At 43.5% G+C, this 13058-nt stretch overlaps 1 protein-coding gene across 12 annotated transcripts in view; it reads right to left on the reverse strand.

Moving 5' to 3' along the window:
* SGK3 (serum/glucocorticoid regulated kinase family member 3) overlaps positions 1-13058 on the reverse strand; it is a 119486-nt gene that overhangs the window by 59975 nt on the left and 46453 nt on the right. For 2 of the 12 annotated variants that reach the window (XM_070222194.1, XM_023648509.2), the window contains exon 1: positions 12116-12461. The exons of 8 other annotated variants lie outside the window; for them this stretch is intronic. The gene's annotated coding sequence lies outside the window, so the exon portion shown is untranslated. Of the gene's footprint in view, positions 1-12115; positions 12531-13058 lie in introns of those variants that run through there. 2 more of the 12 variants (XM_023648510.2, XM_023648506.2) reach the window with 2 other exon arrangements.

Here is a 13058-nt window from a genome sequence, read left to right on the forward strand (position 1 = left end):
ACAGGGATGGGGTAAGGAGCCTCTGACAAGCACTGAAAGAAGAAAAAGAGCTGTAGACCCCTTAGGGTACTGTCAACAGCTACTGTCCACTTTTGGTTTTTTGGCTTGCTACACTAAGCCCAGGTAGAGATTAGACACCTGCCCATGAGAAACCAAGAGACTATGTAACAAGAATAGCCCATCATGAACAGAGCATTATCTGATCCACTAAATTATAAAACTAGACTGTACAGAAGCATTCCCCTTGATATGGGAAAAAGCAAGACTGGGCCTGAGCAGGTCTGGAAGGTACAAGTCAACTGAAGGACTAGGTGACTCCCCTGGGACTTGCTCCTCCTTCCTTGTTGGCTCTCTCTCAACCCATACTCACGGGGAGGATCCTACAACTAGCTAACAGAGGAAGGAAAAGGCATGCCTGTTTATGGATGGACATGCGTGGTGTGCTGGCACTGACCAGAAGTGACAGAATACAGCCCTATTCAGGGATGGTCCTGAAAAAGAGTGGTGAAGGGGAGTCTTCCCAATGGGCAGAATTCTAAGCAGTACACATGGTGGTCCATTTGTGTGTCAGCAGAGATGCATGCCAAAGATACGTATCTATACTGACTCACGGGCAGTGGTTAAGAGATGGCTTGCTGGTCAGGGACTTGGAAAGAACACTGGAAAACCAGTTTCAAAAAAAGGAGGGGGGGCGAGTTGCAGAAGTATGTGGAAGCAGCTTTCAATACAACACATAATGTGACAATATCTATGTCCCGGATAAACGCCCACTACATATCAACCATTGTAGAGAGGCTCTCAATAATCAGATGGTCAAGACGACCTGTCCTATGGATGTCAGTCAGCCTCCTTTCCAATCACCCACTGCGTGCTCAGTGCACCCATAACAAAGTGGCCAAGGCAGTAGGGTTGGAGAGCATACAGAGGCTCAACAACATGGCCTTCCTCTCACTGAGACTGATCTAGCTGTTGCCTACGTGAGTGCCCAACCTCAGCAGCAAAGAACAACACTGGGCTCCACTATGGCATCATCCCACAGCGGAAATCAGACAAGCCACCTGAGGCAGCATCTGACCTCACAGAAGTCAGATTTGCCTTCACTGCCTGAAATATACTTCTGCCAAAACCACCATTCTTGGTTACAGCAAGTCTTATTCATTGTCACAGTATCCTCTACAACATCACATCACACCATGGAACACATTTAGGGCAAAGAAGTGTGGGAATAGGCTCATAACCAGAGAATTCGCTAGTCTTACCATGCATCTCTTCATCTAGAAGCAAATGCTTGATAGAATAGTAGAATGGCTACAGAAGGCTCAGCTCTGGCACCTCCTAGGAGACAATACCCTATTACACTGGTAACTGGACTGCAAGATGTGGTCCATGTGCTACACCAGCAGCCAACATATGTTGCTATCCCCTACAGAGCCAGAATATGTGGGTCAGGAACCAAGAATAGCTCTTCTCAGCATTATCTCTATTAATCCCTTAAGGAATTTTCGCTTTCCTTTGCAACCCTGGGTTTGGTGGAGGAATACTTCCACCAGGGAACAGCCTAGCTCTGTTAAACTGGAAGCTAAGACTACCCACTAGCCATTTGTGACCACTCCACCAACAGTAAGAGAGTAGTCACTGTCCCAGTGAGGTGACTGATCCAGATTTCTAGGAGGAAACTGGGATGTGTAATACACTGGGGGAAGGAGGATCATGGCTGAATTGAAGAGATTCACAAGTAGTATTGGTCACAGACACAGAGACTACCACAGTTTTGTTTTATTTTAGCTTTTCTCTGTTACTTTACATGAAGAACACTGGTAGTGGTTCCAAGTAAGAGTGTGAATGAACTGGATGCAGGGACTGAGAGGACTTTGTTTCCCCTGAGTTAGGAACATGCGTTTTATGCCCAAAGTATAAGAGTGAAAACTAAGGGACAGAAAGGGGAGGACTGTGCTGGACAGTCTCTGTTTGTCTTTTCAGATCCATCTCCATTCTGCTCCGTGCCCCAGGATGCTGACCTCTACAGCCTGCACACCACAGGTTCCCTTGCCCTCGAGCTGCTGGCTGATTTCATCCCGAGAGGCACTGGCAGGATCGGGGATGGGAAGAGAGGGATCAGGGTACCTGTCTCCTCATCCTGCTCCCTCCTGCGAAGCTGCAGCTTGGTAGTCACTGCATTCTTCTCTCTAAGGCCTAAGCTCCTGTCTGCGATCCTCCTGTGACTACAACTCTTACAGGGATGACATGCTACAATTCTCGACCCCGAATCCTTACATGAGTCTAAATCACCTGAGCCCTAGTTTCCTATCTAGAAAATGTGGCTAGCAACACCTACTTCACATGGTTGTTTTAAGGATTCAAAACAAGTGTAAAAGACCCAGCTCTGTATAGGTAGACAATAATTTGGCTCTAATAGCCAACAATCTATGAAATAATCGTTCAAATAAGTTTTTATTCCTTCATTCAACACTTAGGAAGCATTCATTATGCATTAAGAATATAAAGTCAAATATAAGAGAAAATCCTACCTACAAGGAATGTATCTCATGGGGAAGAAGGATAAGCAATATAAAAACTTCAATAGTTGCCTGAGTATGATGTTAGACGTACGCATGGTACACTTTGAGAGCACAGACAAGTGACACAGACACAGACTATCACATATTCTCAGCCTAGCAAAGCCAGGCAGGTATGGGAGGAGAAGTCTGAAAGAGAGCACCCTTGTTTGCCTCAATTTTCTCTGGAAAAAGGAGCTGGAATCATATGTTGGAAATGAAGATGTTGCTGTGAAGAAAAACAGAGAGAGATTAAACCACTTGCCCAAGCTTAAGTATCCAGCGAATAGGTGACAGAGCTACGATTCAAATCCAAATCTGTCCGACCTCAAAATCTGTATGTATTTGTGGGCTATACCACACTGTCTCCCCTTAAAGATTCTCCTTTCCTTCAAGCTGAAACAAACCAGCAACCTAACAATATTTAATACTTGGTAGCTAAGCTTATTACAAGCCAGACTGTGCTTTAAATGTGTTAACCTGGTTGCTCCTCACCACAGCGCCACTGAGAGGAAACCCAGGACAAATGGAAGCATAAAAAGGTGAAGTAAATGGCCTCAGGTGGTTGAGTCAGGATTTGAACAAGGGGTGGTCTAACTTCGGGACCTTCACCCATGATACCACACTGCCTCTATCACATATATATGCTCCAAAGAGTCCTCTGGGAAGCAATGAAGAAGGTTCATAAACTTATTTTTAAGTGGTTAGAGGTGAAATTATGAAAAAGCAAGCCTGCTATTACTGCAAATTTAATGTATATTTATTCTGTAACACTGAAGCAATTAAAATTGTGTAAAATCATCTTATGGCCAGGCAGGCAAATAAAGCAGAACGGGAAGAGGATTGATATTAAGAACCCTCACAACCAAGAAAGAACAGAACAAAAAGCTAGGTTGTTCACACGGGAATAAAAGTTGGAACTTTGGGGGAGGTTCCCAGGTATGCAGGGCTTTCCAAAAGAGGAACAGGAGAAGAATGCCTTCACTCTGCTGGAGAGTCACAAAATAATCTTGCAGATTGGTTCCCAGAGACAGCTGTCTCGCCCTGGGGTAGGTCCCATGGCTCTAATGAGACTAAGTTCAGATACTAACCCAGAATGGAAGAACTAACTTTAACATCCAGCTAGTGAATCAACTCAGACAAGTCCAACAAGACCAAAAGAAGCGGGTCAGATGAGAACAGAACTTCCATCTTAGGAGGAACAGTGATTTGCAAGGGTAACATAATAGCTAGTAAACATATTTATAATGGTCTCATTGGGCAGACACTTGGCAATGTCTGGAGACATTTTTGCTTGTCACAACTTGGGGGTTTGCTCTTGGTTACATGTAAAGGATGATGCTCAACATCCTACAATACACAGAACAGCCACTACTACTATAGAAAACCATCTGGCCCAAAATGTCAATACTGTTGAGGTTGAGAAACTGACATTCACTCAGCACTAATACCAGGCCCTGTTCTAAGCGCTCACATCACTGAATAATCACGGCAGTCCACGAAGTAAGTATCATGATCCCCGTTTTACAGATGAAGAAACCTAGGCTACAAGGAGTACTTCTATATGGCCACACAGCTTTGGGTGGCAGCATTGTGACATGAACACAGCTCTGAGCCAAGAGCCCAGCTTGCACACACCATCCCTTGATTTCTTTCTTTTTTTCTCCCCTAAGATTTTATTTTTCCTTTTTCTCCCCAAAGACCCCCGGTACATAGTTGTATATTTTGAGTTGTGGGTCTTTCTAGTTGTGGCACGTGGGATGCCGCCTCAGCGTGGCTTGATGAGCGGTGCCATGTCCGCATCCAGGATCCGAACCAGCAAAACCCTGGGACGCCAAAGCGGAGTGTGTGAACTTAACCACTCGGCCAGGGGGCTGGACCCTGTCCCTTGACTTCTTATGGTACTGCTCCATGCACCCCCTTCTTCCAAATCATCTTTGGAGATATAGAGTTGAGGAGAAGAGAGCACCAAATGTCCATCAGCAATTGCAGTACAGAAAACAAGCCATGCATAGGAAAAGCAGCTTTCCGATTCTGCCACCAAGAGGGGTCAAGCTTGTGCAGCAGTATGTCAGGAGTGGGCCATCTTCTTGAGACATCACACCGTCAATACCTAACCAAGAGCTTGGCATAGAGAAGGCTCTGAGCATTGGTGCCATCACAAGGACAATCAAGGGCTAAATTATGAAATAAAGAGGACACAAGAAAGAACGCTATCACAGGATATGGTATTTAAAAAAGGAGGGGGGCGAAGGACCAACCTGGTGGCATAGTGGTTAAGTTTGCATGCTTTGCTTCAGCGGCCCAGGGTTCGTGGGTTCAGATCCTGGGCACAGACCTATACACATTGCTCATCAAGCCATGCTGTGGCAGCATCCCACATACAAAATAGAGGAAGACTGGCACTCATGTTATCTCAGGGTCAATCTTCCTCACTTAAAAAAAAAAAATGAGGGGAGGAGTTTGTCTTTTCCAGAAAAAGCATTCATAGATTTAAAATTTTTTCTTGGGGGCTGTAAAAAGTGGAAATATGGATGGAATTCCATGAAAGAAAACTTTTCAAATTCATGTTATATTAAAATTTTGTTGATAAATACTGCTTAAAATAGTTAAGGCTTTTTTTCTTTTTTAAAAAAGTACGGTTTCTTCATCATTCTGACCATCTTTTTGTTCATTGTATTCAATTACTGCCCTGGATCTTGTCCATCTTTGTTTCAGACAACGAAAAAAATTTTTATAAGAAGGTCAAAAGATTCTTCTGCTTTTACCTCTAAAATATAAGCAGAGAGGTTCTGAACTCCATTTCCTCCATACATCGTAAGTGTTTGGTACTGACTAGTGGACCCTACCTAACCTACAAGGTAGACACATTCATAAGTATCACTAGTCACTGAACTAACATGGCAGAGAGGGGTCAGTGATTCACACCAAGACATAAAGGGAACTCAAGAACAAGCCTGTACCCAAAGGAAGGAAGCAGGCCTGGAAGAGCTACAAGTTTTCTTTAGCAAAGGAACAGGACTGGCGCTGGTTGTTTGGGAATAAGGGTTTCAAAAGAGGGAGGTGACAGACCCAGTCAAGGAAGAGACCAAAGAAAATCCACAAACAGACACCGGGCATGGCATGGGAACTGGTTTGGGAAATGGGGACACTCCAAGAGAATAAGAAAAGGAATTGGGAATGAGGATGCAGCATGAATTATTCCAGAGAAGGCAACAAGCCAAGTGGGTGGGTTTCATTTTAAGCTACTTTAAAAACACCTTCCCAGGAAATTCTTACTCCAAACTAACTGGTTACCTTATGGAAAGTCTACTGTAATAATATATAATCTGTATCTGTTTATTTCCGCCTCTCAGAATACTAGCTCCAAAAATATCCAAAATGTTTCCATAGAAACAAAGCACATCTTTGTCACATCTATAAATTAAGCTCATTGCAGAACAGATTAAAAATCTTAACAGGATCTGCCAATGGAAGATACACAGTAACCATCTCCCCACACACATCACAGGATGAATCAGTTACAACCTTTCCTGTTTTCCTTCCTTACTAATATATCCTTCCTCTAATTCCCACCCAACCCCCCTCTTTGATTTTTCCCTCATTCTGTAATCACAAAGCAGTCCTGGTTTTCCCTAGGTTTACCACATCTCTTGTTTGAGGCACCTTTTATTTATCCTGATTCTTGATAAAGACAAGTGATATAAGAATTAAAAAATATGTGCAAAATATGCAATGTTGAACACAATATAGAGTAGTCTGCACCCAACAATTTCATAGGAGTGTCCAAGAACTTCAAAGAAAGTTACACGAGATGGTCATTCCCTGAAACCAGCTCCATTTTATTACATACATTTAAGGAAGGTACTGAGTGAGAAGGTGGAAGTAACTGCTGACAGTTTCCTTGTTTTCTAATACTAGAATCAAAACTGCCAGGATAAGGAGGAAGGCTTTAAATTTACTCCAGCGGGTAACATGTCCCTCTGCTGCTTCCAGAACTGACAGCATAGGGATGGTAACTGTAAGAGCAATGCTCTGCTCTATCCTTCTAAGCCTCCCAAAGCCACCATCTTGTGTTCCTGATCACCAGACTGCCTGCCCTGTTTTCGGCTTCCAAGCTTTTCCATTGGGAGGCACACTCCCAGTGTATCTTCCAGGCAGATGTGAACACAGAACTCCCAAGGATGATTCCTGGAGGACTGTGATCACTGGCAGAGTGATGGGAGGATGGGTGCTTACACAAGGCAAGAGAAAGCGAGGGGAAGATCACACAGAACTAGCAGTGGTAAAATCCTGCAGGCCCTAGGAAGCCTAGGGTAAAGCCAGTTCTGACCGGGGAGGTTAGAAGAATTCAGATTTGAAGAGGCCTGGAATTAGGCCTGGAAGAGCTACAAGTCAAAAAAACAACCAACCAACCAACTGACCAAACAAAACCCCCACAAAGATAACAATTCCATCACATCTCCTAGAACCTCTTGGGAGAACCTCCAACGTGCTTCCATTCTAACCCTCTTCCGATCCACTCTTCCCACAGTAGCCAGAGTGATTTTTTTTCCTGAGGAAAATTAGCCCTGAGTTAACATCTGTTGCCAGTCTCCCTCCATTTTATATGTGGGTCACCACCACAGCATGGCTGATGAGTGGTACAGGTCCACGCCTGGGATCCAAACCCACAGACCTGGGTCGCTGAAGCGGAGCCTGCTGAACTTAACCACGATGCCATGGGCTGGCCCCAGAGTGATTTTTTTAATCACTGTAAATCTGATAATTTCACTCCTTTGCTTAAACCCTTTGCATGGCTTCATATTGCACTTAAAATGAAATCCAAACTCTGAATTACTGCTAAGAGCCTAGCCACACGGCCTAACCTTTTCCTCCCTTTCCAGCTGCATCCCACCAGGGCCGCTTGCCCCTCTAGTCACTAGACTGCCATCAGAACAGCCCCTTCCTTGTTCTCACACACACTGAGCCCTTTCCCTTCCCCAGTCTCTTGTACCTGTGTCTCCTCTGCCTGGAATGCTTTCCCTTCACCACTTCACATTGAGGCCTTTGTTCAAATGTCACTTCCTCCAACAAGCCTTCATGATCACCCCAATGAAAGTGCTCCGTCCCCAAATTAATCTTCTGTGATCATCCTGGCTTTCTCCATTTTAGCATTTATTACCACCTAGGTTTGTATGTTGCTTGTTTATTGAGAACCTCCCTGATTGGAGTGTAGAAACGGTGACTTATTCGCTGCCATGAACTTAGTAGGCCCCAATATACATTTGTTTGTTTTATTTACTCATTCAACAAACAGGTGGAGAGACACACTTGGAAATTCTAATTTGCCAAAGTATGCAAGTGAGATCTTCAAAGCAACCACTGGCTCATCATTCCTTCCTCGGTCTCCCGAATCATCAATTTCTCTCTCTTTACCATGTCAATCCCATTATTATATAAGATATGCTACCTCAATAAAATCCTCCCTAAAAATACAGATTTACTTATTTAACAAATACACAGTGCTTAACCATGTGCTGGGGATATGTAATTAGTCTATGCCCCAACTTTTATTATTTGCATGAATGATGCTATCTGATAACACCCTTAACTAAGGCTTTTTAAAAACAAGGAGAATTTAAGGTAAACACATATGCTTATACAGTGTGATAAAGGAAACTTTACTCCAAAGCAAATATTTGCTTTCAAGATTCTTCTTCTGAAAGTAACACTTTACCGGTTAGCACATTAGAAGAAATTTCCCAAAAGAAAAATTTACAACCACTTACATATTTAAATTAGAGTAAATTTATATATAAATTATAGTACATTAGCTTTAAATCTTAACCTTACTTTAGCTCTGCTCTTAGAAAAGATAATATGCAGAATTTTACACGTAAGTTTTAACATTTCAAAAATTAGGACTTTAATATATGTTTTCCCTACCAACACTTTCCTATTAATAGAAACTGCAGCTCCATCCCAGGAATGGTAAAATAAATTTAGACTCTACCTGTAAGTACTCAAAATCAAGAACAAGAAAATAATTAAGCTAACGCATGCCCCAGAATGGGAAAACCCCAGCTGAGGTTTGAGAGGCAATAGGAGAGAAGAAAAGATAAAATTAAACTGCAGAAGTGTTGACACAAGTTCTGGAAACAAGTTTTAAACTATTAGAAGAAGTCACAAGTAAAATAAAAAGTCATTCAATTGGAATATGTGAGAGGACATGTTTGTAACAAAATGAAGCAAAATACATAAAACCAAATGCTGATATCGAACAATGAAACTAGAAGCTTCAACAACAGACACATTCAAGTATCTTATATCTATCACCTTTCTCTGAAGAACTAAAAGCTTCTGGCACATATCCTCCCCATATATAGATGAAAATAAATTAAGAAAGAAGTATGAATATTTTAGTAGTTAAACAACGAAGGGAAAGCAGGTAGACTACTTCCTGCAGACCAAAAAGAGGACGAGAACATTCAGTCCTACCCAGCTCAGAGAACAAAGCAGAGAGGCAGTGTTACCCATGCTCAGAGACGCAAAAACAAAATAAAGCTTCGGACTAATACCCCACAAGACAATCCAAAGCTGCAGATGTTGCTCCATAAAGTCTACCTTGTGTTTCCTGATTGAGTTTATTGTGTATTTTTTCTAAACTTCTGCCTGTCCAGCTATGTGGTGTTGGGTACGTTTCTGCTCCTACACCTCTGTCCTTCTATGAATCCGTATCTCACTATCTTCATTTGCATCTTTTCATTTAGAACTAAATTTCTCCCTGCCTTCTCCCTTGATTGTCCATATCCTAGAAATGATTGTTGAAGCACAATACATAATGATTTAAAGCCCTATTAAGTATGACTTTAAGTTCATTTGTATTTAAAAAACAGGTAAGTGGATGTGAGTCTTATTTTTCCTTAAAAAAGTGACTGGAATTTGTGTACGCAAGCTTCTTGTCTCCCAGGAGCTTATTTGTAGCAAAAGAGAAAAGACAAATGCCAAAGTATTACAATTCAAAGTAGAATGCGATAAATTCCCTAAGAACGGTATATGGAAAGTCAGCAGAATTCGGAGGAAGGAAAAACCATTTCCAACTGAACTTATCTAGGTATTTGGGGTGGCAGTGATATGTGAGGGAGGTTTGGAAGGCAGGGCACTCAAAACAGAGCAGCCAAAGTCCTCAGGTACAAATAGGGAATAGCCATTAGTTCAGTTTTTCTGAATTCCTGCCCACTTATGGGAAAAGACTCACTCACTAACAAAAACAGAAAGAGAAACTGTCATGAAGCAACATTCACCTTGGAATTTTATAGGGTATTGTCATTAAAGCCTTATTTTACTTTCATATTTACAAGCGTAAGTTGGAAATCACTTTTCTTATACACAGGAGATACAGGCTGGAACAGTGGATCTGAGATCATGTTGCAGAGAACTTTGAATGACAGGCTTCTGGCTCTGGATTTCATTCTGCAGATGAGGATGTGAAGGCATTTGAAAGGGAACTTGAAGGGCTGTAGGTGTAGAGGATGGAATGAAATGGAGGAGGGCTTAAAGAAATAGGGGCTTGGCAACAACAGGAATGGCAGGTTTGCAAAAAACTGACAGAGAAATAAGACAGTAACTATCTGCATGTGGAGTGCAAGGTAGAAAAAGGAATTAACCTTGCCTCAGTTTTATTCCTAGGTAACCAGGAGAAATAACTAGAAACGCGGGGAAAGGAGAGCAAGGCAAGATGACAGGGAATTGGCTTAAGTAATTACTAGCCCTAGCTGGAAATGTCTGCATCAGATCCATGCATCTGACACCTCGTGCCAGGCAGTGTTTGCAGGCACTTAGGATACAGCAGTAAACAAAACTCGGCAAGCACCCCTACCCTCACAGAATTTATCCTCTAGTGGCAGGTAATAGATAATGAACAAGTAAATAGATAAATATACATTATAGGAAGAGTAGGGTCATAAGGAATTTTAAACAGAATGGCCTGACTGAGACGGTAACATCTGAACAAATACCTACCTAGAGGTGAGGGAGTGAACTAGGCAAGGAGCAAGGAAGAGGCAGCAAGGAACACACCACTATCTCCCAACAATTTCACTCCATGATGCTTTTGAAGTGAGCAGCAATTGCAACATCTCTCTTCATTTCCTTGGGCTAGCACTCAGTGTTCCATTTCCTGATTCTATCCTACCCAATCAAGAAAACTTCACCAATAACACAGTGATAACAAACTGCCTAGTAGGTCAATTTGTTTATACTGGCTGTTTACGTTCCCTACATGGCAGAAAAGGACTGCATTTTAAAACAACAAAACCAGAGCACTGTCAGAACATGTTTGTACAAAGCTTAAGAAGACAATCATCTTGTTCTCAAAGCAATCATTGATGTAGCAACTTTGAGACTTGTGATTTAAATCAAAGGCGCTGAAGAATGATTATGAATCATGCAATTAAGCTACCAAGCAGGATGTTGCTGACAGAAAAACCATTCACAGCACCCTAAAATTGTCAAAAAAAAAAAAAAGTTCTGTTATCAAAACGAGAAGCAATATCCTATTTTGATTTTATAATTTGTTGCTCAGCAGAGCTGAATTCTAGTCTAAGCTCTGCCACCTCTCAGTTCTGGGTCTTTAGGTCCCATCCTCATCTGTAAAGGGTAGCTGGTCTGATTTTTTAGATTCAATTCTGAAATTCTATGTGGTAAGTTATGGTTTCTATGACGTTTATTTATGCATTTGGGTACTCTGGTTTACTTCATTTTGCAATAATAGTACAAATAAGCATGCACCTCAAATAGCACAACTTACAAGTTCTGTTTAAAGTGATACGAACTTCTTTTAAACAAATCTACCAGAGCTTGGTGCTTAAAATGAGGCAACACCCATTCTAAAGGTGCTACCTTTCTTCATCTCACTTTTAAAAGGAACAGCCTTCAAGACTGGGGTTTCTGTTATCATTTGAGAGTGGATTTCATTTGGGACAAAGTGGATGATGCACATCAGGTAATAAATACCTCTAGAACGAGAGAAAACCAATGAGACCTTTTCTGGTGGAACTGTCTTTGAAAAATGTTCCAAAGGAATCCCCAGGTATTTCTACCAAAAGCTCTACAGAAAGGTTTTTCTGTGGTGACAACTTGGAGGATTAACGCCCATCTGAATGCCTAATAAAGAAAACAGCCAACGTTATTGTGGACTATGGGCCAGGCACTAAGTATTAACTCATTTAATCCTCATAACAATCCTATGAGGATCGAACTATCATTATCCCCATTTTACATATGCAGAAACAAAGGCATAGAGAAGTTAAGCAAATTGCCCAAGTTTTCACAATTAATAAATAGATTCAAACTCAGGCACTCTGGCTTCAAAGCCTGCGTGCTTAACATCCACAAAACACTGCCTGTGCAAACCCTGGTGTCCTTGTTTAACAGTCACATTACCAGTCACACTGTTCTTGCAAACTGAATAACACGAAGTCAAAACAAAGCCACACCGCAAGTTCCCTATCGAGTTTCTCTTCCAGTCCTGAACCACAAACTAGAAATAGACTATAGAATATAAAGTCTGAAAGTACCTGAGGTCTCTCGAGATCTGAGGAGGAGGTGTGTGTAGCAACGCAAATGCTTTCTGTCCGGTAGCTAATGCCATGAACAAGTGCTGCAGAGCCAGAGCCCGACTGGGTGTCTCCCTCCTTCTGGGGGTTCACTGGCCGCCAGCGCCCCGCGCTGCTACTCTGCGCGGAAGTGGCACCCGGGCGCGTCCGGCTAAACCACACCTGCCTCGGGCGCGCGCGCTGGGTCCCTCCACCTGGCCCGCGCGGCGCGGGGACCCTTGCCCGCACTTACCTTGGGGGATCCACGCCCGGCGCTTGGCGAGCGAGAAGCGCCGCCACAGCTGCGCCACACTCGGCCGGGCTCCACGCCGCGCCTCCCGCCCCCGGCGGCGCCGCCGCGCTCCGCGCCCCAGCCAGACCTCCGGGCCCCGCCCCCCGCGACAGGCCCCCGCCCTCACCAATCAATGGCGCCGTCTTGGCCGCTGGCCCCGCCCAAAACGATGGGGCGGGGCTTCTGTTCATTCAGCTCTGTCCCCGCCCGGCACGCTAGGGGGCGGTGGACCCGAGAGGAGTTGTGGGCACGGTGCAGCCCTGGAGGCCCTAAGTAAATAAAGGGGACTCGTGCCTGCGGGTGCCAGCCCCTGAGGGAGGAACGGCGGGACGCAGGGAGAGGGAAGGGAGAAAAGAAGAGAGACAGCCATAGGGATAAGATGAGGAAAGAGGCCTGGGAAGGGAAAGCGAAGGCACCCTCCCCAGGTTCCAGTTAAGGTGTAGGACTGGGTGAAACATCTCAACAACACGGTTCACTTATTCAGGGTATTGGCATAATCTCATTCTCCGGGCAGGGTGGGAGTCACACATGAATTCAGGGTTCCATGCCTGAGAAGTCACAGGGAATAGGGTTTAGAGGGGCAAAGAAAGGAAGCAATTCCTTGACTAATTTCCACCTGACATCCTTGTTCTT

This window comes from Equus caballus, chromosome 9 (genome assembly GCF_041296265.1).
Source record: "Equus caballus isolate H_3958 breed thoroughbred chromosome 9, TB-T2T, whole genome shotgun sequence".
Classification (NCBI taxonomy): domain Eukaryota; kingdom Metazoa; phylum Chordata; class Mammalia; order Perissodactyla; family Equidae; genus Equus; species Equus caballus.